This window comes from Carettochelys insculpta, chromosome 16, assembly GCF_033958435.1.
Source record: "Carettochelys insculpta isolate YL-2023 chromosome 16, ASM3395843v1, whole genome shotgun sequence".
Lineage (NCBI taxonomy): Eukaryota > Metazoa > Chordata > Testudines > Carettochelyidae > Carettochelys > Carettochelys insculpta.
Window position 1 is genome coordinate 16,687,597 of NC_134152.1, and position 24,674 is coordinate 16,712,270.

General features: G+C 44.0%; 1 long non-coding RNA gene across 1 annotated transcript in view; it reads left to right on the forward strand.

Annotated features, from left to right (window-relative positions):
• The window catches only part of LOC142021725 (uncharacterized), a 29,830-nt gene that overhangs the window by 2,664 nt on the left and 2,492 nt on the right, over positions 1-24,674 (forward strand). The window contains exon 2 of the long non-coding RNA XR_012647760.1: positions 15,335-15,454. This is a non-coding gene — a long non-coding RNA (uncharacterized LOC142021725). The remainder of the gene's footprint in view (positions 1-15,334; positions 15,455-24,674) is intronic.

Sequence of the window (24,674 nt, forward strand, 5' to 3'; positions counted from 1 at the left end):
TTTTCCCTATGTTTGAAAACAGCAGCATATATTGCATCTCAAGGATGAAAAACCAGACACATAATAGAATGCAGGAAAAGATAGTAAGGTATCCATAATGTAGGTATATGGAAATGTTTGTACTTTGAGATTTTGAAACTTTTTTTATAAAACTAAGTGGAGTTAAGCCAATGAAAAATGACTTGAAGTGCAGTCATTTTAGGGGCAGAATTCAACTGTCACTTTGCTCCAATACAACACAAACATGTTCAATTATTGTGACCTGATTACTCTTGTTTGTAGCTTTCTCGATGTGCATGAGGTAGAACTCTCTTCCTGCCAGATGTGGGCACTCATATAAAAGGAAGCTAAGGCTATGTCTACACATCAGTGTATTTTTAAATATGCCATTCTGGAATAGCTATTCTGAATTAACTTATTTCAAAATAATGCAGCTTCACTCAAGAATGCATTTTGAAATAGCATCCAGCTACTACGAAATAGCACGTCTGGACACATAGGCTATGTTTACACTAGTGAACTTTTTTTGAAAAAAAAATGGAGTGTCTACACCTAAAAAGTGTTCTGTTGAAAGTAAATCGGCAGAATGTGACACTTTTTCTTTTTGGTGGTCCTCTGCCTCTTTCAGACGAAGAAGAGAACTTTCTCAAAAGATTACTTCAAAAAACGGTATGTAGATGCTTTGGGGGCCCTTTGTTGACAGAGAGCTCTGCCTTGGCGCTGGCCAGTTGGAGCTGGGAGATGCCCTGGCCACTGCATACACACCCCTATGCTCTCTGCCTCCAGCCACCCTTAAAGACTCAGGGAGCCCTGACAACCCTGTGTCAGGAAGCTGAGAGTGCTCGTGGAGCACAGGCAACATCTGCATCCCTCCACACCTTCACAGCCATACCCACATAGCCGAGAACCAGCGTGACTGACAGTCAGCAGCCATGAGACACCCTCAGGGTCTCCAGGGAGCCAACAGAGGGGTTCTAGGAGCCTCCCCATCCCACAATGTGCCTGGGGCATCCAGAGAGTCTTCACACTCCTGTAGCCTGGTGCCATGGCAGACCCATTCTTTCAAAAGAGTGGGCCGTGGAGCACCTACACACATCCTATTTCAAAATTATACTTTGAAATAGGGCACTGTTCCTCATACGGGAATGGAAGAAGGATTTGAAATGTGGGCCCCATTGCCTCGATTATCTGGATGGCAGTTGGTTTTGAGTGTAGTGCCCAAAGGCTCGGTTCTGAGGCTGGTGTTATTCAACATTTTTATTAAGTACCTGGATCAGGGACTGGATTGCACCCTCAGCAAGTTTGTGGATGACACCAAGCTAGGGGCAGAGGTAGATACTTTGGAGGGTAAAGATAGGATCCAGAGTGACCTGGGTAAATTGGAGGATTGGACCAAAAGAAATCTGATGCAGTTCAACAAGGATAAGTGTAGAGTCCTGCACTTGGGATGGAAGAATCTCAAGGTTTGTTATAAGATGGGGACCAACTGACTAAGCAGCAGTACGGCAGAAAGGGACCTAGGCATTACAGTGGATGAAATGCTGGATATGAGTCAATAGTGTGCCCATGTAGCCAAGAAGGCTAACGGCATATTGGGGTGAACTAGGAGGAGCATTTCAAACTGATCTAGAGAAGTTGTTGTTCCCCTCTATTCAGCACTGGTGAAGCTTGTTTAGTTTGCAGAAGAGAAGACTGAGGGATGATTTAATAGCAGCCTTCAACTTCCTGAATGGGAGCTCTAAAGAGGGTGGAGAAAAACTCAGTGGTGACAGACAGCAGAACAAGGAGCAATGGTCTGAAGTTACAGAAGGAGAGGAGTAGATTGGATATTAGGAAAAACTACTTCACCAGGAGGGTAGTGAAGCATTGGAATGCGTTGCCAAGACAGGTGGTGGAATGTCCACCCCTAGAGGTTTTTTAGTCCCATCCTGACAAAATCCTGGCTGGGATGACTTAGTTGGGGTTGATCCTGCTTGAAGGAGGGGGCTGGACTCAATGACCTTGGCTACATCGCTACACTAGCCCCTTCCTTTTAGAAGGGGCATGGTAATGAGTGAGTTGGGAAGATGCTAATGAGGGGCCTTTCAAAATGACTCCCTGGACTTCGAAAGCCCCTTCTTCCTAAAACCAAATAGGAAGAAGGGGGTTTCAAAGTCTGGGAGGTCTTTTCGAAAGGCCCCCATTTACAGCGGTGGTGCACAGTTCAAAGGTGGCGCTTTTGAATTGAGCACACCCACCACATGCCTTAAGCCAGTACAGGCATCTTATTTAGTCATTCTTGACTATGTCTACACAGCAGTGTTATTTCAAAATAATCCATTCCACAATAGCTACAGTAGGGTTGCAACATTTGCGAGGGTTTGGTGTTGAGAACCCTCGGGAATGTTGAATTTCACAAATACAGGGGGCTTGGAGCCCCAGGGAAGTGGTGTTCATGAATAATTGAATTCGCAAATGTTGCACTCATGAATGTCATGACCTTGCTATATTCTGAAAGAGCTTTCTTCAAAATAACACAGCTACACACAAGAATGCATTTTGAAATAGCACCCACCTATTTTGAAATAGCATATCTGGACACATAGGCCTCATCTACACTTGCAATGTATTTCACAATTATTATTATTAAGGCCCCATTTTGAAAAACATCACAGAGTGTCTACACACTTTATGCCCTATTTCAAAATTGTAATAATAAAATCAGAGGGCTGGAATGGACCTCAAGAGGGCCACGTCTACACTAGCCCCCTCCGTTAGGAAGGAGCATGGTAATGAGCAACTTGGGAAGATGCTAATGAGGCACTGCTATGAATATGCAGTGCCTCATTAGCATAATGGTAGGTGTGCTCAATTCAAAAGCGCCACCTTTGAACTGTGCACCACCGCTGTAAATGGGGGCCTTTCGAAAGGACCTCCCAGACTTTGAAACCCCCTTCTTCCTATTTGGTTTTAGGAAGAAGGGGCTTTTGAAGTCCAGGGAGTCATTTTGAAAGGCCCTCATCTACACAGGCAGTGTGCAATTTGAAAGCGGTGCTTTTGAATCATGTGCAGCCACATTATCCTAATGAGGCACTGCATATTCATGGGAGTGCCTCATTAACATCTTTCCAACTCACTCATTGCCATGCCCCTTCCTTCAAAATGGGCCCTATGTCTATCCTGTCCTAAGACTTTCCTATTACTTCTGTGAAAGCAGGATAACGAAACTTTTGGATGGTTAGATCATTCCAGAGATGAGAGATTAATTTCAAATACATTATCTTGCTTTTCCTGTTCTTGAAAGTAATGTCAGTTTTACACGAGTAGGGAGTGAAGGCCTTGTCAAACAGATTAGGGATAAAGTGAGGATAGTCCATTATTTAAAGGACTCCTTGGTTGTGTAATTAGGACAGTCATTTCCAACATGGTTTTTGTCAAGAAACTATGTTCTCTACAGTTTTGCTGCTGACTGCATTCAAACATCTTCATCAACTGAAAGAAATCTTAGTGTGGGAGGGAGAAATGTTGATCAGGTAATCTAAATGGATTGTGAGCTGAAATGAATTCCTAAAATACCTAAGACTAAATTCTGTGCTAATACTGCCTGACCCCCTGACTTCAATGAATGGGATACTTTACTGTAAATTTTTCCCCACATTTGGCTGTAAATAAAGATTTAGGCATTTTTCAAGCTTTTTATAATTGAATCAGCAGTCGAAGCAAACAGTGGTAAAGTGACTGAATAGTAATACTTTGCAGCTTTCATGCTTATAACCAATACTGGCTGTATGCAAAACCTTACTGTTTTGGATAGAAGGAATGGTAGGTTTTCCCACTCCATACTCTCCAGCTCAGCAGAAATAATCGGCCTGTTTATGATCCATGTTATCCAAATGTTCTTGGTCATTTTCCATAACCAGCTCCTGTATGGATAGCCAAACCCGTCTTGAATTGTGTGATGTTAGCCACTGGCTCGCTTTTTTGACAGCATGTTTCACTCACTGTGAAAAAGCCCTTCTCCATGTTAGCTAAAATCTCTCCTGTGTTTCTTTATTGAATCTTGTTGTGTTAAAAAGGTACCAAATGGAGATTAAATCCTCTTAATCCTCAGGATACTTACAACACAGGCAGCCACTCCCCCAGCAGTGAACTGCTTCTCACTTTCAAGGTAAGGCATGTTATGTGCATTCAGTCCATGTATCCCTGTTATGACTGCCAGTGGGACCTCTAGTGGTTGTCATATGGATCACTACGAAGTGCTCTGATAACACTAACTACTTTCACAGTTAACCATATTAGGACATTAATGACTTCTGGTCATCATTAAAACCCAGGCCTGCCAATGGGGGGTATGGGGGACAAAGGGGCAGTTGCCTCAGGACCCAGCATTTCAAAGGCTATGGAGTGCTGTGTTGCTGCTCTGCACATGGTTCTGAGGCAGCATGGGAGGGGGGCCCAGGGCTGACTAGCCTAAGCCCACCCCTTCCCTCCTTGGCCCCACACTTTCTGCCCCTGGCCTGTGGTGGTTGTCGGCCCCACTACTGACAACCTAAATCAGGTTTGAACAATTGACCTAAAGAAGAAAAGCTTGGTGTCTCCTTGCCAGTTTTCTGGGTCACCCAGTCATCTCTAGCTTGCCTAGTATCATATTAACTCACTTCCATTCTTTGTGCTGTAAATAATCGTGTCCCAGATCTTGACCCACCTCCCTTAGAAGATTACATTTACTCTTATTTGCCTTTTTGTGAGTTGTGTTTCACTTTTCTGGCTTTCCATCTGTGGCTTCTTCTGCAGTGTTGTGAGCCTGGAGCAACAGTTAGCTATAGACTTTTCATCTATAGTATGTGCACTAGCTCACTCAATATTATGTGCCTGGTGGATAATGGGGAAGACAACAAAGTAAAAATGTTATCCAGGTATGTAGCTGATTCACTTAGTTTTCTATCCTTTTTCTACCAACATCAACGCTGAGAGCAGGAAGCACGCTAGAGGGAGAATGCAGCACCTTCAACCTGTCTTCCCCTGGAGACATGCTGAGCACCCCCTCCCCACCCAAACGTATGAATGATAGTTGAAAGAAATAGGGAGCTACAGGGCAACTCAGCTTGCCCCATCCTCTGGGAAAGGAAAGCGAAGAGCTGGTGCAGGCTTGTACAGTCCCAAACTATCGTGAGTCAGTCTAGCCTCCAATACTTAGTTTGCACATGTTCCCAGTTCAGATCCGACGAGCATCTTTTGAAATGTAGAGATACATCTTCCAGCTCCACAGTTGTTTTTACTGCCAGTTGGGGGAAAGAGAAGAAATGACAAAAACTTATTTAAAATATCATTCCTTTGTTTAGTGCAAGGGTGGGCAAGATACAGCCCACGGGCCACCACAGGCCTGGAGCAGCCAGCCACTGCCTTGAGCCCTTCCTACTTCCTGTAGCTCTGCTCTGGATGCCCAGGACAGAATAAGGAGGCTTCGTGCACTGGTCCTACCCCTTTGCAAAATACCTCAGCTCCCATTGGCTGGTTTATGGTTTCCAGCCAATAGGAGCTCAGAGATTTTGCTAGGGAAGCAGGAGCGTGTGAGGGCTCCCCGTCTCCATGGCATCTGGATCAGAGAGCTATATGAAGCAGGAAGCAGTTTTGAGCTGCTAGGGGCTGAAGAGAGTCTGCCTCAGTGTGCTGCTGGCCAGGAGCTGCACAGGTAAACTTCCCGGCCACAGCCTGCCTCTGGCACTCCAGACCCTCCCTCCCCCAACTCTCTGCCCCTCCTCCTGCCCCCTACCACACACAACCCTAATCTCCTGCCCCCTTTGTACCCATGTACCCTGCAAAACTCAAAACCTCTGCCCCCTTGTGCCCTTCCACCCCATATAACCAATACCCTCTGCCCCCCTCCTGCACCTATACCCCCTCCAAGACCCTGCACCCAATCCCCTGCCCCAGGTCACAACTCCTCCTGCCCTATGTTGCAACCCAACCCCCTGCACCTCCTCCTGCATCCCAGATCCCTTGCCCTAGGTTACCACTGCCTTCTTCACCCAAACTCCCTCTCAGACCCCAATCCCTTACTCCAAGCTCCTTTCTGCTCCCAACCTCCATACCACACCCTGCACCTCCACATTTAATATTATGGAAAAGTGCATCTCTTGACAACTTTCCAAATTCTTGGAGTGGCCCCCATCAAAAATTGTTGCCCAGTCATTGTTTAGTGGCACATCCTTCCCCACCTTTCCTGCAAAAAAGAAGGGAATAATATGTTTGAGCAACCATCCACACAATCTTTTTTTATTGGCCTTAACTAATAACTGTATGAGTCTCCATGTCTTTATTAAGTGAAAATGTATTCTTGTTCATGCTTATCACTGTGTAAGCATTTTCTTATCCCTCTCTGAAAGCAACATCATCTATTAATGTGGATAGATTATTTCAGAAGCAGAAAATGGCTCATGAACATAAAAAAACATAAAGGTAGTCCTCCCAGAAACCAGCAGACAATAAGTCTACATATACTATTACTTACAGGAAAGAAAATTGTTTTCAAGCCCAGGTGAAGGTAGTCACTTGTGCAGCTGAGTGCATTTTTAGTCATCAAAGATTTTCAACTAAATAAAGGGAGAAAAGTGCTATTCATATTTATGCTTCATTAAATAAGCATCAGGAGTCCTGAAGAATGAAAAAAGAAAATTGCAACTCTATCATCCCTTATCAACATGAAGGGCACAGGAGAAAATGCTGGAACCTACCAGACAGAATGCACTGCTTTAAACCATGCCAGCCAAGTCTAGTAAACAGCATTGCAATGGGAGCAAGAGTAATTCACACTTTACAGTTTATACACGAAAAATCTCCCATTATATAACATCAGCTGTGCTCATAAATGTACTTTTATATTTCAATGGAGGGGATTAAAGTAATTGTCAGTGAAGTATATTACCATTTTCAATACTGAAAACAAGAGAATCGGATGCTTTTCCTCGCCCTAATTGGGGACTGTTTTTTTTTTTTTTAAGTGGAAAACAACAAGTAGTCTGATGACTCATCAGGGCCCAACGAATTGCATCACAGAATACTTAAAGAGTTGCTAGAGAAACTATCCAAGCCACTAGCTATCATCTTTGGAAAGTCATGGAAGTCAGGAGAGATTACAGAAGACTGGAAGAAGGCAAATATAAAAAGGGAAATAAGGACAATCCATAAAATTACAGACCAGACAGCTTAACTTCAATGCCAGGAAAGATGATGGCACAAATAATTAAGGAATCCATATGCAAATATCTGGCAGATAATAAGGTGATATGTAACAGTCAGCATGGATTCTTCAAGAACAAATCATGTCAAACCAACCTGATAGCTTTCTTTGATTGCATAACAAGACTTTTTAAAGGGGAAGTGGTGGACATAGTATATCTGGATTACCATATCAAAACAAAAAGCAGTCAAGTAGCACTATAAAGACTAGCAAAATAGTTTATTAGGTGAGCTTTTGTGGGACAGACCCACTTCTTCAGACCATAGCCAGACCAGAACAGACTCAATATTTAAGGCACGGAGAACCAAAAAGAGTAAGCAAGGAGGACAAATCAGAAAAAGATAATCAAGGTGAGCAAATCAGAGCGCGGAGGGGTGGGGGGGAAGGTCAAGAATTAGACTGAGCCAAGTATGCAGACGAGCCCCTATAGTATGAGTCACTATAGGGCCTCGTCTGCATACTTGGCTCAGTCTAATTCTTGACCTTCCCCCCTCACCCCTCCGCGCTCTGATTTGCTCACCTTGATTATCTTTTTCTGATTTGTCCTCCTTGCTTACTCTTTTTGGTTCTCCGTGCCTTAAATATTGAGTCTGTTCTGGTCTGGCTATGGTCTGAAGAAGTGGGTCTGTCCCACGAAAGCTCACCTAATAAACCATTTTGCTAGTCTTTAAAGTGCTACTTGACTGCTTTTTGTTTTGATAGTGTATAGACTAGCACAGCTTCCTCTCTGGATTACCATAAGTCATTTAATACAGTAGCACACGACCTTCTTATTGGGAAGGGAAATGCAATCTAGATGGGGCTATTATCAGGTGGGTGCATAACTGATTGGATAACCGATCACAGAGTAATTAGTGGTTCACAGTCAGGCTGGAAGGGAATAACAAATGGAGTTCCACGGGGTTCAGTTCTGGGGCCAATTCTGTTTAATATCTTCCTCCGTGATTTAGATCATGTTACATTCCTTCCACAATTATATCCTGTGCTTTGTTGTCAGCATGGAGTACTACCATAGCCTCCCCTTTGAGATTTTCACTGTTTCAAGAGTACTTACAAAGTTCCTTTGTTATTGTAGTAGCTTGCCTGTCATGATGGGGCAGAACTTCCTTTTCTTACCTGAAAAAACCCCAAGCAGTCCTGTAGCACCTTAAAGACTAACAATGTTATTTATTAGGTAAAGAGGAAGAAGTGGTTTTTACCCACAAAAGCTCATTATCTAATAAATAAAATTGTTAGTCTTTAAGGTGCTACAAGGCTGCTTGCTTTTTGTGAAGCTACAGGCTAACATGGCTACCCCTCTAAGACTATTTTCCTTACCTGTACAATTGGCTCCTTGGGAGTTGCTCAACCCTGGAAATCCAGTCAATGAGCACCAAAGCCCTTGGCATGTTTCAGTCCATGGGTTTGCACGTACAGCTGGAAAAGTTAACACTTATGTTACTTTGTAAACAAATAGAATTCATTGAAGCCACCTTAGGCTCTGGTGGCTAAGAAGTCTGCCTGCAGACTGTTGGGTTTTCTACCATATCCAGTTTTCTCACTTCCATGCAGCAGAGGTTTCAAACAACAGCGCAAGCTTGTCTGTAGCTCCTAGGTCACATGCCAGCCACCTCATTTATCATGCCCCATATGATCCTGTCTCTCAATGCCTCAGGTTTTGGCTGTTTGTTGTATACCCCCCCCAAAAACACAGCCCTTCTGAGCATATGTTCACATACATTCAGCCCCCCCACCCAATGCTTGGTGGGAGCTCCTTTTTGCATCCACCACCACCAAGGATCATTATATGGAAACCTCTCTCCTAGACTTGAGAGAATATTTCCAGGAATCCACAACCCAAGGCAAATGGGCTTTTCAAGAGGCCTCTATCTCAACAACCTGGAACTGAGGGCAGTCCCAACACTTCCTCCATGATGTATGATGCAACCCAGGCAGAATAATACTAGGCTATATGGTGACAGTGTATTGAATCAACAAGGTGGAGCATGATCCCTTTCCTAATTCACACAATTTCCAAGACTTTGGAATAGGCCTTGCACAACATAGGGGTCTCGACAATGTGCCTTCTGGAGACCAAAATCACCATGGAGAGTCTTGGACAGATTCTGAAGCAGACACTCCCAGCCGAATCAGTAGTGAGAACTCAACAACTTGGTCTTTCACAGTAACTGCCAAGCCCAGGAACTTCTGGAGAGAGCTCTTTTTGTAACACTGAGCCATGCAAAATGTCACTCTTTTGTTCCATGTGGGAGTCCATCACAATTCTATGGGAGACACACGCTTAATTCTCTGGCTGCACACCCTTCTTTATGCCTGCTGCCTAGTTCCACTGATCCTCAAGACCCTGATCAAGGGGAACCAAGAACAAGAAGTGGCCATTTTCATAGCACAGTCTTCACTGAGACAAGTGTGGAACCTGGACCTGCTTTACCTCTCAATGAAGGCATCTCTTCATTTCCCTCTCAGAATGGATCTTCTGGCACAGAATTTGAACACCTATGACCCATCACAGCCTGTCACTTTTCTTCCTCAAAGCCTCATATCTTGATGGCTCTCAACGGAGGTGACCTGGTGGGGAGCACATGAAATCATGTGCCCCAAATTTTCCAGGGCTTCACTAAGTCACATGGTATAGCCCTGCATGGCAACTGCATTAGCAGGCAAGCTAGGAGACGTGGCTGTGTGGAGAGGCAGCAACAAACAGCTGCAGAGGGGGACCATGAAGAGTAAAAGGGTAGGTGTGACTCGAGCTGTTGGGACAGGGAGTGAGCCTTTGAACTGTGCACCCCCAGAGGCACCAGTCATCTTTGGTTCTCAGGTACAGAGTTGGGCTGTTCTGAGGGTCAAAGCAGTAGAAAGTCAGCCATATGTAAAATGTTCCTGCAGAACTGGAAATGCTTCCACTGCTCTTGCCATCTATAATCTCTTCAGAATCTTCCCTCTAGAGACCTATAAATTGCTTACTGGACCTACAGACACCAGGATGGGGAGATGTTAATTGTCCTGTCTGAGATAATTACAAGCATTAAAGGAAGAGAAACAGTCTTTGTAATGCATGAAGAAATTGATGTCTCTGTTCATACCACATGTTCATGTGTCAAATTTGAATAAGTACTCTAACTCACAAATCTCTCACTCTAATCTGTTGTTAAATTCTTTTTGATCCAGGACACGAATTCTCAGGTCTTTAACAGAATGGCCCACTCCATTGAAGTGTTCACTGACCGGCTTATGTGTATTGAGTTTCTTGATGTCTGCTGTGTCCATTTATTTTTCAGCAAAGGTTTTGCCCAGTCTGTCCAATGTACATAGTATCAGGGCATTGTTGGCACATAATAAAAAAAAAATCACGTGGAAAAATCATGGAGGGGCTCCTCAAGGAAGTCATTTTGAGGCATTTGGAGGAGGGGAGAGTGATCATGAATAGTCAGCATGGATTCATGAAGGGCAAGTCATGCCTGACCAATCTGATTAGTTTCTATGGTGAGATAAGTGGCTCTGTGGATAGGGGAAAATCAATGGAAAGCTGTGTCTACACGTGCACGCTACTTCGAAGTAGCGGCACTAACTTCGAAATAGCGCCCGTCGCGGCTACACGCGTCAGGCGCTATTTCGAAGTTAACTTCGACGTTAGGCGGCGAGACGTCGAAGTCGCTAACCTCATGAGGGGATCGGAATAGCGCCCTACTTCGACGTTCAACGTCAAAGTAGGGACCGTGTAGACGATCTGCGTCCCGCAACGTCGAAATTGTGGGGTCCTCCATGGCAGCCATCAGCTGGGGGGTTGAGAGACGCTGTCTCTCCAGCCCGTGTGGGGCTCTATGGTCACCGTGTGCAGCAGCCCTTAGCCCAGGGCTTCTGGCTGCTGCTGCTGCAGCGGGGGATTCATGCTGCATGCACAGGGTCTGCAACTCGTTGTCGGCTCTGTGTATCTTGTGCTGTTTAGTGCAAGTGTGTCTGGGAGGGGCCCTTTAAGGGAGCGGCTGGCTGTTGAGTCCGCCCTGTTACCCTGTCTGCAGCTGTGCCTGGCACCCTTATTTCGATGTGTGCTACTGTGGCGTGTAGACGTTCCCTCGCTGCACCTATTTCGATGTGGTGCTGCACAACGTCAATGTTGAACATCGACGTTGGCAGCCCTGGAGGACGTGTAGATGTTATTCATCGAAATAGCCTATTTCGATGTCGCCACATCGAAATAAGCTACTTCGATGTAGGCTTCACGTGTAGACGTAGCCGAAGTGATTTATCTTGACTTTAGCAAAGCTTTTGATATAGTCTCCCACAATATTCTTGTCAGCAAGTTAAAGGAATGTGGATTGGATAAATGGACAGTAAGATGGATAGAAAGCTGGCTAGAAGGTCTGGCCCAGAGGTCGATCAACGGCTCGATGTCGGGATGGCGGTTGGTTTCTAGTGGAGTGCCCCAAGGTTTGGTTCTGTGTCCTGTTCTGTTCAACATATTTATCAATGACCTGGATGAGGGGTTGGATTGCACCCTCAGCAAATTTGCGGATGACACTAAGCTAGGGGGAGAGGTAGATACACTGGAGGGTAGGGACAGGGTCCAGAGTGACTGAGACAAATTGGAAGACTGGGCTGCAAGAAGTCTGATGAGGTTAAATAAGGACAAGTGCAGAGTCCTGCACTTTGGCCAGAAGAATCCCAAGCATTGTTACAGGCTGGGGTCTGACTGGCTCGGTAGTAGTTTTGCAGAAAAGGAACTGAGAGTTGTGGTGGATGAGAAGGTGGACATGAGTCAACAGTGTGCCGTTGTAGCCAAGAAAGCTAATGGCATATTCGGTTGCATCAAGAGGAGCGTTGCCAGTAGATCCAGAGAAGTGATTATTCCTCTTTATCTGGCTTTGATGAGGCTGCATCTGGAGTACTGTGTCCAGTTGTGGGCCCCCATTTATAGGAAAGATGTGGATACACTGGAGAGGTCCAGCGGAGGGCGACCAAAATAATGCGGGGGCTGGAGCATATGACTTATGAAGAAAGGTTGAGGGAATTGGGACTGTTTAGTCTGCAGAAGAGAAGACTGAGGGGGGACTTGATAACAGCCTTCAACTTACTGAAGGGAGGTTGCAGAGAGGCTGGAGAGAGGCTGTTCACAGTGGTCATGGATGGCAGAATACGGAACAATCGTCTCAAGTTTCAGTTGGAAAGGTCCAGGTTGAACATTAGGAAAATCTTTTTCACTAGGAGGGTGGTGAAGCATTGGAATGGTCTACCCAGAGAAGTAGTGGAGTCTCCATCCCTGGAGGTGTTTAAGTCTCGCCTCAACAAAGCCCTGGCTGGGCTGATCTGGTGGGTTTGGTCCTGCTTAGAGCAGGGGGCTGGACTTGATGGCTTTTTTTAGGTCTCTTCCAGCTCTATTGTTCTATGATTCTATTATAATAGCATATATATAGTGTTGTTGAAAGTGCACAAGAATGTGCCTTTGATCTTGTAACTAACGTGGTTAGGTCCAGTGGTGGTATCCCCAGAATAAATATGTGGACAAAGTTGACAGCAGGGTTTGTTGCAAGGAAAAGTTCCAGGATTAGTACTACTGTGGTTTAGCCTGTGATTGCTGGTGCGAATCTTTCTCAGGTTAGGAGGTTGCCTATAGGAAAGGACAGGCCTGTCGTCTAAAGCCTTCTGGGGTGTAGCATCCTGATCCAGAATATGTTGTAGATTTTTAATGAAGCATTGCAGGTGTTTGAGTTGGGGGCTATAGGTGATGACAAGTGGTGTTCTGTTGTTGAACTTCTTGGGCCTATCTTGAAGTATCTGGTTTCTGGGTATTCATCTAGCCCTGTCAATTTGTTTTTTACTTCTCCCAGTGGGTAATTCAGTTTTATGAATGCTTGGTAGAGGTCTTGTAGTTTTTGGTCTCTGTGAGTAGGATCAGAGCAGATGCGATTGTATCTAAGGGCTTGACTGTAAACGATGGATTGTATGGTGTGAGCGGGATGGAAGCTGGAGGCATGTAGGTAAGTGTAGCAGTCAGTGAGATTCTGGTAGAGGGTGGTGTCTTTGCCAAAGAATAAATGGACACAGAGTAGACGTCAAGAAACTCAAAACACATAAGTCGGTCAGTGAACACTTCAGTGGAGTGGGCCATTCTGTTAAAGACCTGAGAATTTGTGTCCTGGAACAAAAAGAATTAAACAACAGATTAAAGCGAGAGATTTGTGAGTTAGAGTACTTATTCAAATTTGACACATTAACGTGGTGTGAACAGAGACATAAATTTCTTCATGCATTACAAAGACTGCTTCCCTTCCTTTGATGCTCGTAATTATCTCAGACAGGACAATTAACATCTCCCCACCCCTCACCCCCTCCCTTCAATCCAATTTGATTTGTCAGTTTTTATTGCAATTTTTTGTGATCATCTGTACTTATAAATGTCACTCTGTATTGGAAATGAAATTGATCTGATGAAGTGGGTCTGTCCCACAAAAGCTCATCACCGAATAAAGCATTTTGTTAGTCTTTAAAGTGTTATATTTCTGCTACTTTGTTTTATTGGATGAAACATGATTACCTTGGTGTCTGCCTCAAAATTAACATCAAGCTCTCCTGTCCCACAGACTTCTCATGTTGTTAATATTATTTTTAGAGACAGATATTAGAAATATGCAAAATGAAGAAATTCTCTGGAGACTCACCTTTTGCCCGAGCAATTTCCTTTGCAGAAAATATGATGATCAGCTGAAAAGCAAAAATCTGAGTTGATGTAATGCCTAATTTGCAGCTAGCCATTAAAGTGTATATAAGGTATTGTATATTTAGGTTTAAACAGCTCTCATGACATTAAAATATCCTCTTGGAAGAAGTTTGCAGTCATGCGAATAAGTCTTCCTCCCCATTGAGAAAATAAATATGCTGGCCTAAGAGGAAAAGTAAAAATAAGACTTTTATTACAAATAGATTTTAGCAATGATGTACATGATTAGATATTTTAATATAACATTAGGAACAATGTATATCAGGAAATGGAGCCTCAAAAATATTAGACATTAGCAAACAAGAAGCCTGTATCTTCAGACTAGATTAATTCTGCTACATCTATGCCTCACTTCCCCCAACTGGAGCCAACACTACTTGAAAAGAACCAAAAAAAGCACTGATTAGTTTATACTTTAATAAACAGGGTAATTCCAAACTAAAATATGTTATTTTAATTCCATCTCCCAGTATGCAAATACTGTTCCCTTTGATTTTTTTTTTCTATTAACAATGCAAGTTACAGCTTTCTGAATTCACCCGAGGCTGATGTGATTTTGGGGCATAATCCAAAATACTGTAAAATTCTCCTGAAGCTGACCATTTTCCTTTCTTCTCCTGCCTACCATATCCATCCCATTTTCTGCAAAATTCATGAAACTACGAGCAAGCAGAAATCAACAGGTTCAACAACAGGCTGAATTAACAGGAGAAATGAAATCTGAGAGAGGTGGAGTCCCCGGGTCAGGTTGTAGTTAACTGCTCCTTTCTCCAGAGCTTTCTTTGACGGAACACAATCCTCCCAGAAAGCACAGTGACCTCTTTTGGCAGCCTGTGACATTGGGTGCTAATGACTAAATAAAGTGATGCCATTCAGACAAATACAGTTATCTTTTAAATGAAGAGGGAGAATGTGGTTCTAAATGCAGTGTGCTGTAAGCCACAGTGTTTTGTGAAAAAGTTGACATTTTACTAGGGTGCTGTCTCTACATATACATTAAATAAAAAACCACACCAGTATGTTCATCTGAATCTCCTGATATCTGCCATCAGACTAATCACATCCCTAAGGGGCATTTGTAGAAATACTCTTTTTTCAATTAAATAATTAATTTGGCTCATTTTCTAAACTGCTGTAGAGAGCTAGATGCATCTGTATGTAACATATTCTGCCTCTCTGACTACCCGCCCCAGCAGACGTATGGTAATCCATCCAGGCTTCAGGATTTGCCATATGTTTTCAGAGGGGATTTGTAGCATTGATGATTTCCTAACAGGTGCTTTGTCTTTGCAGTTGGTAATGGAACAGGATGACTTTCAAGTAAACTAGGTGATGACAAGCCTATTCTTATACCTTATATATTATCATATCATCATTTTTTTCTTCCTCTTCCATTTCAGGTTCATGGCCCTCAGCTTTTACTTGATATGTTTATTGGTTCCTGCTTTGACATCCAATTAATGATTATTATACCATCACCACAGAAGTCAGATTTTGGTAAAATTTATTTGTTCTGAAAGGTATGTACTTATTTTACTTTTGAATATAATTTCCATCTTTTTGTGGAATAAAATTGACATATCAAAGGAACGACTTTTCCATATAAACATAAGCAGCTTCTCTTTGAAGTTCTGAGTGTGTAGGTCCCATGAGTTACAGAATTACTGAGTGTTTGTGTGTGTGCATACATTGAGAGGGGGCTAGGTCCTGTAACAGGGAGGGCATGTGTACATAGCCTGCAGAAGTCTCCCAGCCAAGACTGACAGGCATGGGAATCCCATGTGAATTCTGTTGACCCTATAGCCTCTGGAAGTAGCTGTGTAGACATCACTTTGAAATTCAGAGCCAAAGCAGCACTTCAAAGTGCTATCTATGTAGATATTTTTAGAGTCGTAGCATGAGCCTCTCTAGCTCATGTTTATTGAACCGCTCTGGGTGGCTTGTTTGCAGAGGCTATTTACACATATCTTTTCAGGTCAGCAGGCTTGGGCTAGCTTATTCAGCTCAATTTTGAGGCCCAGCTAGGAAAGAGTTATGTGGCCCTTATAGAGATCCCAGAGGCCTTAGTTGAAGGGGGCTGCAGGAGGGAGGTTATAAGGGAAATGGGTGAGGGGGTGTTCAGAATGAAAGGCCTCTGAGTCCCAAGCAGGCTGCTTTGATCGAGTTTTGCATAATTTTGAAAATGTAAAAGTCTGAATACTCTGGCCACTTCTATGACTCTGACAGTAACTATCTAATACAAGGGACTCTAGGTTGTAACTCTGTCTTCACTTATTTTGGTGATTACCTGTCCAACAAAAGAACTTTCAGGCTTCAATCTTCCCTAGGAAAAAAGGGTCTGGATTGAACTATTTCAGAACATCACGTGGTAAATGCTGTCATCTTTTACATCTCTGGCAAATGGAAGACAATGCTCTGTGTCACCATAGACATCAGTTGGAAACTATGGACCACATTGTAAATCAATTCCTGCTTTGATTGTTGCCAGTGGCGTCTCAGACTTAAAAAAGCTATTCACTGGCTCAGTACACCGGACTTGGTTATTTGAAATTGCCCCTTCTCTTTCCAAACAAAAGAAATACTTATGTATTACTGTGCAGACAATGGTCTACAATCCCCTGAAGTAGGTGTTTATTGTCACAGTTGGGATACTGCACCATCCGGGATCAATTATTTTGATTCCACCCATTTCCAACTTTTACTGTTTTTAATTAGAAAAGAGAAAATGGAACTTTTACAATGAGTTACTCCAAGAACAGCATTAAACCAACTATTATGCGGTCATAAAAAAGGACATAATTGAAAATCAGATTATTCAAATAACGTGCTGATCACATTTTTTCCCTATGTCTGTCAGAAAAAAGTTGCATTTTGCTGTGGGTTTTCTGTGCATATTCACAGCATGCGTTTTCTGGTGATGTAATTTTCACAACTGAACCATTTTATTTTGGTTTTTATTGCACATCAGGTGACTGCTGAAGTTAATTATAATATAAGCTAATATTAATGTGAATTAGCATTTGGTGAGAGTGAGTTTCCTTGACTTTTAAATTCTGAATTCTGATTTCAGATGATTTCAGTTTTAGTTACTTTGGCAGTTGGTATTGTGTGCCTGGGAGGATTGGAACCTTCTTTGATCCGTTGTTCCCTTGATTGCCTTTGATCAGCCTCCCCCTGTGTAACTAACGGAGGGGAGGCCTGACCTAGGTTTGCAGGCTTTAAAAAGCCAGAGTCAGAGTGACCAGGAGAGCGAAGTGGACAGGGGGCTACAGATGGGAGTTTTAAGGGGGAGTTCGATAGAGGGAGTGTGACAGAGGGGGATCCACTATGGGTAGGAAGGCCCGCAACACCTTTGCCAGCACTGCTCCTGTCTCCTCCATCTGTGCCTCTAGCTGGACAGACCTGCTGACCAGGGATGCCTCTAACCAAAACCTGGTGTGGTTTTGCAGGGACTGTGACTTGCAGTTCCCACTTACTGATGTCCATGCTGGGGGGACCATCCCTTGTGGAAGGTGTCTTCTGATGGAATCTCTCAGGAAGCAGGTGGGAGAGCTACAGGAGGAGGTGTCTGAGCTAAGGAGTGTCCATATCCACGAGCAATTCCTGGACAGTATACAGGTGGAGACAGCTGAGGTTGAGATAGCTGTCCCACCACAGAAGAGTACTGACACACCATCAGTGGAGGAGGAGATGGCTCATAGGGGCACACTGGCAGCTGGTCACTTCTGGCATCAGGTAGTGCTCCACTCCTGCTTCCAACTCTTCCACCATGGTACTGGGAAACTGTTATGCCATTCTGGATACAGGAGATAAAGAATAACCCCCTACAGCAGAAGCAGAGAAGCCTTGTACCCCCAAGGCTGGGAGGTTTGCTGCCACCAAATATGAGGGGGAAATGTAGAATAGTGGTGGCTGGAGACTCTCTTCTGAGGGGGACGGCGGCATCCCTCAGTCACCCTGACGTCATTCTGGGAAGTATGCTGCCTGCCATAATCCCATATGTGAGATGTTATGGAGGCATTGCCAAGGATTATCCAGCCTACTGACTACTACTCCATGCTATTCATCCATGTGGGAATGATAGTGCAATGTGTAACCTTGAGGAGCTCAAGTGTGACTACAGGGCTCTGGGAGAATGAGTGAAGGAGTTGGGGGCACAGGTGGTGTTCTTCAATCCTTCCTGTCAAAGGTAGGGGCCCAGACAGAGACAGATACATCCTGGAGGTGAATGGCTGTAAGGATGGTGTTGCCAGGAGCGTTTTGGCTTCCTTGATCATGGGATGCTATGCCATGAAGGAGCGCTAAGCAGGGAGGGAATTCATCTTTTGAGGAATGGGAATAATGTATTTGTATTGAGATTGGCTAATCTAGTGAGGAGGGCTTTAAACTAGGTTCAACAGGGACAGGTGATCAAAGCCGGCAGTTAAGTACAAAACTTGGAGACCTGAGAGTTGGGTTGGAAATGAGAGGGATTATGAGTTATATATCAGAGAAAAAAAGGAACTAGGATGGACTGGGAGGCAAAAGCAAATCAGTATCTTAGATGCGTATGTGCAAATGCAAGAAGTATGGGCAATAAGCAGGAAGAACTTGAAATCCTAGTAAACAGACACAACTATGGTATAATTGGTATCACAGAAACTTGGTGGGATAATACACATGTTTGGAATATTGATATAGATGTGTACAACTTACTCAGGAAGGACAGGCAGGGTAAACATGGAGGATGTGTTGTCTTATATATTAAAAATGTGCATACCTGGACTGAGGTGGAGATGGATAAAGGACATGAAGTTGCTGAGATTCTCTGCATTATGTTTAAAGGGGTGAAAAACAAGGGTGATGATATATTAGGGGTGTACTATAGACCACCTAGCCAGGTAGAAGAGGTGGATGAGAGTTTTTCTAAACAACTAACAAAATCATCCACAACACAGGATTTGGTGGTGAGGGGGCACTTTGACTACCCAAACATATGTTGGGGAACTAACACAGCGAGGAGCAGACTGTGCAGAAGGTTCTTGGACTGCGTGGATGACAATTTTTTATTTCAGAAGGTGGAAAAAGCTACTGGAGGGGGGAAGCAGTTCTGGATATGACTTTAGCAAATAGAGAGAAACTCTTTGAGAATTTGAAAGTTGAAGGTCATTTGGGAGAAAGTGACCATGAAATCACATAGTTCATGATTCAAAGAAACAGTGAAAGGGAGAACAGCAAAATAGACAATGGATTTCAGGAAAGCAACTTTTGGTAAATTCAGAGAGCTGGTAGGTAAGGTCCCATGGGAAGTACGACTAAGGCTGTGTCTGCACTATGAGCTAAAATCAATTTTATTAAAATGGATTTATTAATGCTGGGTTTTATCAGTTCAATTTTGAGCATCCCCACCTTCCCACATGCTCCCCACAAAATTGACTTATTGCTGCCACACGTCACCAAAATCGACTGTTGCAGCAGTGTATTGTGGGAACCTATCTCACAGTTCCCTGAGCCTTTTAGCATTCTGGCTATTTTCAATGGTGCAGCATGAGAAAAAAATGCCCCACAAGTGGCTCTGGGTATCTGATGACATCTTCCCACATATTTCATTTCCTACGTTTTATTTCCTTCTTTCCCCTGCCATGTTAACCAAATGTCCCTTTTCCCAGGGGGGATCTGGCTTGCCTGTATAAGAGATGTGGTTGTTTTACAATTGAGGGGAGGGAAAGGTTATTAAAGCTCTTAGGAAAGGTTAGAAAAAAAGATTTTGCGTTTCCCAACTGACAGGTTTTCCAAAGGGGATGCAAAAGCACTCGATCTTTGGAGGCTTGGATCTGGATTTAGATCTCCTGGCAAAGATCATCAGATCAATAATTTTGTCTCAAAGGCCCAAGAGCCAGCCTGGGGCACCAAGAGGAGCTGCCCTCCTGGACTGGGCAAAAGGTGCAGACTCTCTTGGACCTGTGGGATGAGGAGGATCTAATCCAAGACCCCAAGGTGAAGTGCTGTAATGCCTAAGCTGGATGGCCACCACCCTGGTGGTACGAGGCCACCCTCCACTAGATAATGGGGGAAGTCCAGGTGAAGGTGAAGGTGATCCAGCAGTACTACATCTGTGACCAGGTTGTGGGCTGACGCTCCGGGGAAGGACCCACCAACTGCATCTGGATTTAGACATCCTGGCAAAGACGAATCTCCCAACAAGAATTTGCACCTGAAATGTATAAATAGACACAGGTGCTACAATGAAAATGTAATGGATCATTAAATCAGTTATGGCTGCTTTGTTTGCTCACCAACGCTCTAGGGCAAGAACCACCACCTGCCCCTATTACTAGCAGGCCCAGGCCTGCATCTAACTCTCTAGACCTCCTGGCAAAGGAGACCCTCAGAACATGAATTTTCATCCTTGCAACCACTGCAAAACCTGGAAATGCATGGGTAAGTAGTTAACATGAGCACAACACTGAAAATGCAATGTATGATAAAATCAGTTATGGCTCAGTTGGTTTCTGCAAGCCTTACTTGGAGAACTGTGGTAATTGTAGAGCTACTACATTGCCTTCAATGGTCTTTGGATCAAGCCCATGCAAAAATTGTGCTCTTAAAGGACGGTCATTCTCATGACAAAGTTTTTTCTTCTGTTGACCGAAAAGGCCTCCAGGGGCCTCCCTGGCCACAGTACTCAATGTTGTATGGTGCCTGCCTCTGGCCCTTCTGAAAGCCACTGTAATCTCATGAAACCTTGTGGCAGGAACCCACCATCTGCTCCTCTGCCCAGTGTGCCAAGAGGAAAGTCTTGGATCTGTATTTAGACCTCCTGGCAAAGAAGATCTTCAGAGCAATAATTTGTACCCTTGCACCCAATCCATAATCTAGAAAAGTACATCTAAGTACCCACGGGCATTACACTGAATGTCTGCCTGATCAACTTTCGATCACACTTCCTGTGCCTACAGGTAAAGGGGAAACGGGTTAATTACGGAGAGGGAGCCTGAAAAATGGCTGCCATATTGGACTGAGTGCAGTTTAAATCCTTTAATGATGATCCATTGGAGGGTTCCAGCCCCTGTCTCTGAGCACTTGATGCTCCCCTGCCCCTGCCACCTGATTATATCAGCCACCAGAGACTTTCCCTGGGCAGCAGCCAGCCTCAGAAAATCATGGCCACCAAGGGAGACTTTCCCTGAAAGGCTAAAAGACCCCTGACTACAGCCAGCCCCGAAAATCGTGACCGCCAAGGGAGACGCACCACCTGCCCCTATTACCAACATGCCCAGGCTTGGATTTAGGTTTGGACCTGGCAAAGAACACCGTCAGAACAAGAATTTTTATCGCTGCAAGCCTTATTTTGAGAACTGTGGTAATTGTAGAGCTACTACATTGCCTTCAGTGGCCTTTGGAAAAAGACCACGTCTATAGCCAGCTCTGAAAATTATGACTATTCAGGGAGACTTCTGCCAGGCAGCTAAAAGACTCCCGACTATAGCCAGCCCCAAAAGTCTTGACTGCTGAGGGAGACTTCCCCCAGGCAGCCAAAAGCCCTAGACTACACCCAAAAATAGTGACCGCCCAGGGAGACTTCCCTTAGGTGTCTAAAAAACTCCTGACTCCAGCCAGCATCCAAAAATCATGACCACTGGGGGAAACTTCCCTCAGGCAGCTAAAAGATCCCACCCCCAACTACAGCCAGGACCTGAAAATCACGACTGTTTAGGGAGACTTCCCCCAGGTGGCTAAAAAACCCCCAACTACAGCCAGCACCCGGAAATCGTGACTGCCCAGGGAGACTTCCCCCGGGCGGCTAAAAGAACCATGACTACAGCGAACCCTGAAAAACATGACTTCCCAGGGAGACTTTCCCCAGGTGACTAAAACACCCCCAACTATAGCCAGCACCCGGAAATCGTGACCACCATGGGAAACTTCCCCAGGGCAGCCAAAAGACTGCTGGCTATAGCCAGCCCTTTGGCCTTAGGATGAAGCCTATACAAGAATTTCTGCTGAGAGGACAGCCACTCTTGTAACAAACAGGATTATCTTCTGTTGCCCCAAAATCATGAGCACTGAGTGATACTTTCTTGGGTGGATAAAAGACCCCTAAATAGCAGACAGCTCCCCAATAGCCAAGCTGCTGAGGGAGACTTTCCCTGGCTGGCTACAGGACCCTCACCACACACAAGGCGCCTGGCAACTTACGCAGCACATATTTTATTGGTTCAGAGACAAGCCACGTGATGTGGCTGGGCGCGGGAAGGTTCCAGACTATGTGGTGCTTCCTGAGGGAGGAAAGAAAGGGGATGTGGGGGTTGAGGCAACAAGTAAATGGCTGCAAAGAAGTTTCTTGTCCTATCATACAAGCATGACCCCCACCCACAGCCTAGCTGCCACAAGGTGCCGGGGGAAGTGCAGTGGCTGGTGCCAGGCAGCACATTAAAAAGGCAGCTATCAGAGGTGGACACAGAACCACAGACCCCACAGCCACACTAATGGCTAAGGAAAAGAAAGAAGATTTTTCAGCCCCTCATGATCCTACAGCCACGAGCTTCCAGCTGCCAAATCGAAATGGTCTTCCTGTTGCCTAATTCCTCTGTACCTGAGAACAGTGGAGATGGAAGAGGCCAGAGTGGAGAACTGTGGGGCACATATGGGACATCTCTGGAGGCTAACGAATTAGATTTAATTTAATTTTAAATTCAAACTGAACACTATACCCATTAGCTTACTACAATATTATGATATCTACATTAAGTCAATTTTAGTGCACCATACAGCAGTCTTAGGGAATTTACAGTGAAGAAGGGCACTTGCTAAAATCAAGCTAAATGACTTAAAATTGATATTATCTCGTAGTGTAGACAAAGTCAAAGAGAAAAAAACAATTAAAGAGAGTTGGCAGTTTTTCAAAGGGACATTAGTGAGATCTTAAAAGCAAGCTATACCGCTGCATAGGAAAGATAGAAAGTATAGTAAAAGACTACCTTGGCTTAGCCAGGACATTTTGCAGGAGTCATAAAAAGGAGAAATTAGGAGAAATTACAAAAGATGAATATAAGCAAACAACACATGCATGCAGAGGCAAGATTAGAAAGGCCAAAGCATAAAATGAGTTTAAGCTAGCTAGAGACATAAAGGATAGTAAGAAGTCATTCTACAAATATATTAGAAGCAAGAGGAAGACCAAAGATAGTGTAGGCCTACTAATTAGTGAGGAGGGAGAAACAATATCAGGAAACTTGGAAATGGCAGAGATGCTTAATGACTTCTTTGTTTCAGTCTTCACCAAGAAGGCCAATGCAGAAATGCCTAATATAATGTATGCTAGTGGGAAGGGGGTAGGTTTAGAGGATAAAATAAAAAAATCACAAGTGAAAAATTGCTTAGAAAAATTAGATGTCTACGAGTCACCAGGGCCTGGTGAAATGCATCCTAGAATACTTAAGGAGTGGATAGAGGAGATTTCTGAGCCTTTAGCTATCATCTTGCAAAAGTCCTGGATGTCAGGAGGGATTCCAGAAGACTGGAAAAGGGCAAATACATAGTGCCCATCTATAAAAAAGGGAAAGAACAACACAGGAAACTACAGACCAGTCAGTTTAATTCTGTGCCAGGAAAGATGATGGAACAAATAGGAATTCATCTGCAAACATCTGGAAGAAAATAAGGTGATAGGTAACAGCCAGCATGGGTTTGTAAAGAACAAATCATGCCAGACCAATCTGATAGCTTTTTTGACAGGATAAGTCTTGTGGATAAGGGAGAGGACGTGAATGTGGCACACCTAAACTTTAGTAACGGATTTGATATGGACTTGCATGATCTTCTTATCAATAAATTAGGCACATACAACTTAGATGGGGCCAGTATAAGGAGGGTACATAACTGGCTGGATAACCATTCTCAAAGAGTAGTTATTAATGGTTCGCAGTCATGCTGGAAGAGCATAACAAGTGGAGTTCTTCAGGGATCTGTTTTGAGACCGGTTCTGTTCAATATCTTCATCAACGATTTAGATATTGGCACAGAGAGTACACTTATTAAGTTTGCAGATGATACCAGGCTAGAAGGGGTTGCAACTGCTTTGAAGGATAGGGTTATAATTCGAAATGATCTGGATTAACTGGAGAAATGGTCTGAGGTAAATAGGATGAAGTTTAATAAGGCCAAATGCAAAGTACTCCACTTAGGAAGGAACAATCAGCTTCATGCATACAGAATGGAAAATTACTGTCAAAGAAGGAGTATGTGGAAAGGGATTTTGGGGTCATAGTGGACCACAAGCTAAATATGAGTCAACTGTGTGATGCTGTTGCAATAAAAGCAAACAAAATTTTGGGATGCATTACAAGGAGTGTAGTGAGCAAGACACGATATGTCATTCTTCCTCTCTACTCAGCACCCATTAGGCCTCAATTAGAGTACTGTGTCCAGTTCTGGGCTCCACATTTCAAGAAAGATATGGAGAAATAGAAAAAGGTCCAGGGAAGAGCAACAGAAATGATTAAAGTCTAGGGAACATGAGCTATGAGGGAAGACTGAAAAAACTTGGCTGGTTTAGTTTAGAAAAGAGAAGACTTGGAGGGGACCTGGTAGCAGTTTTCAAGTACCTTAAAGAGGGTTATGAGGAGAAGGGAGAAAAATTGTTCTCCTTGGCCTCTGAGGATAGGGCAAGGAGCAATGTGCTTAAACTGCAGCAAGGAAGGTTTAGGTTGGACGTTACGAAAAAGTTCCTGTCAGGGTGGTTAAACACTGGAATAAAGA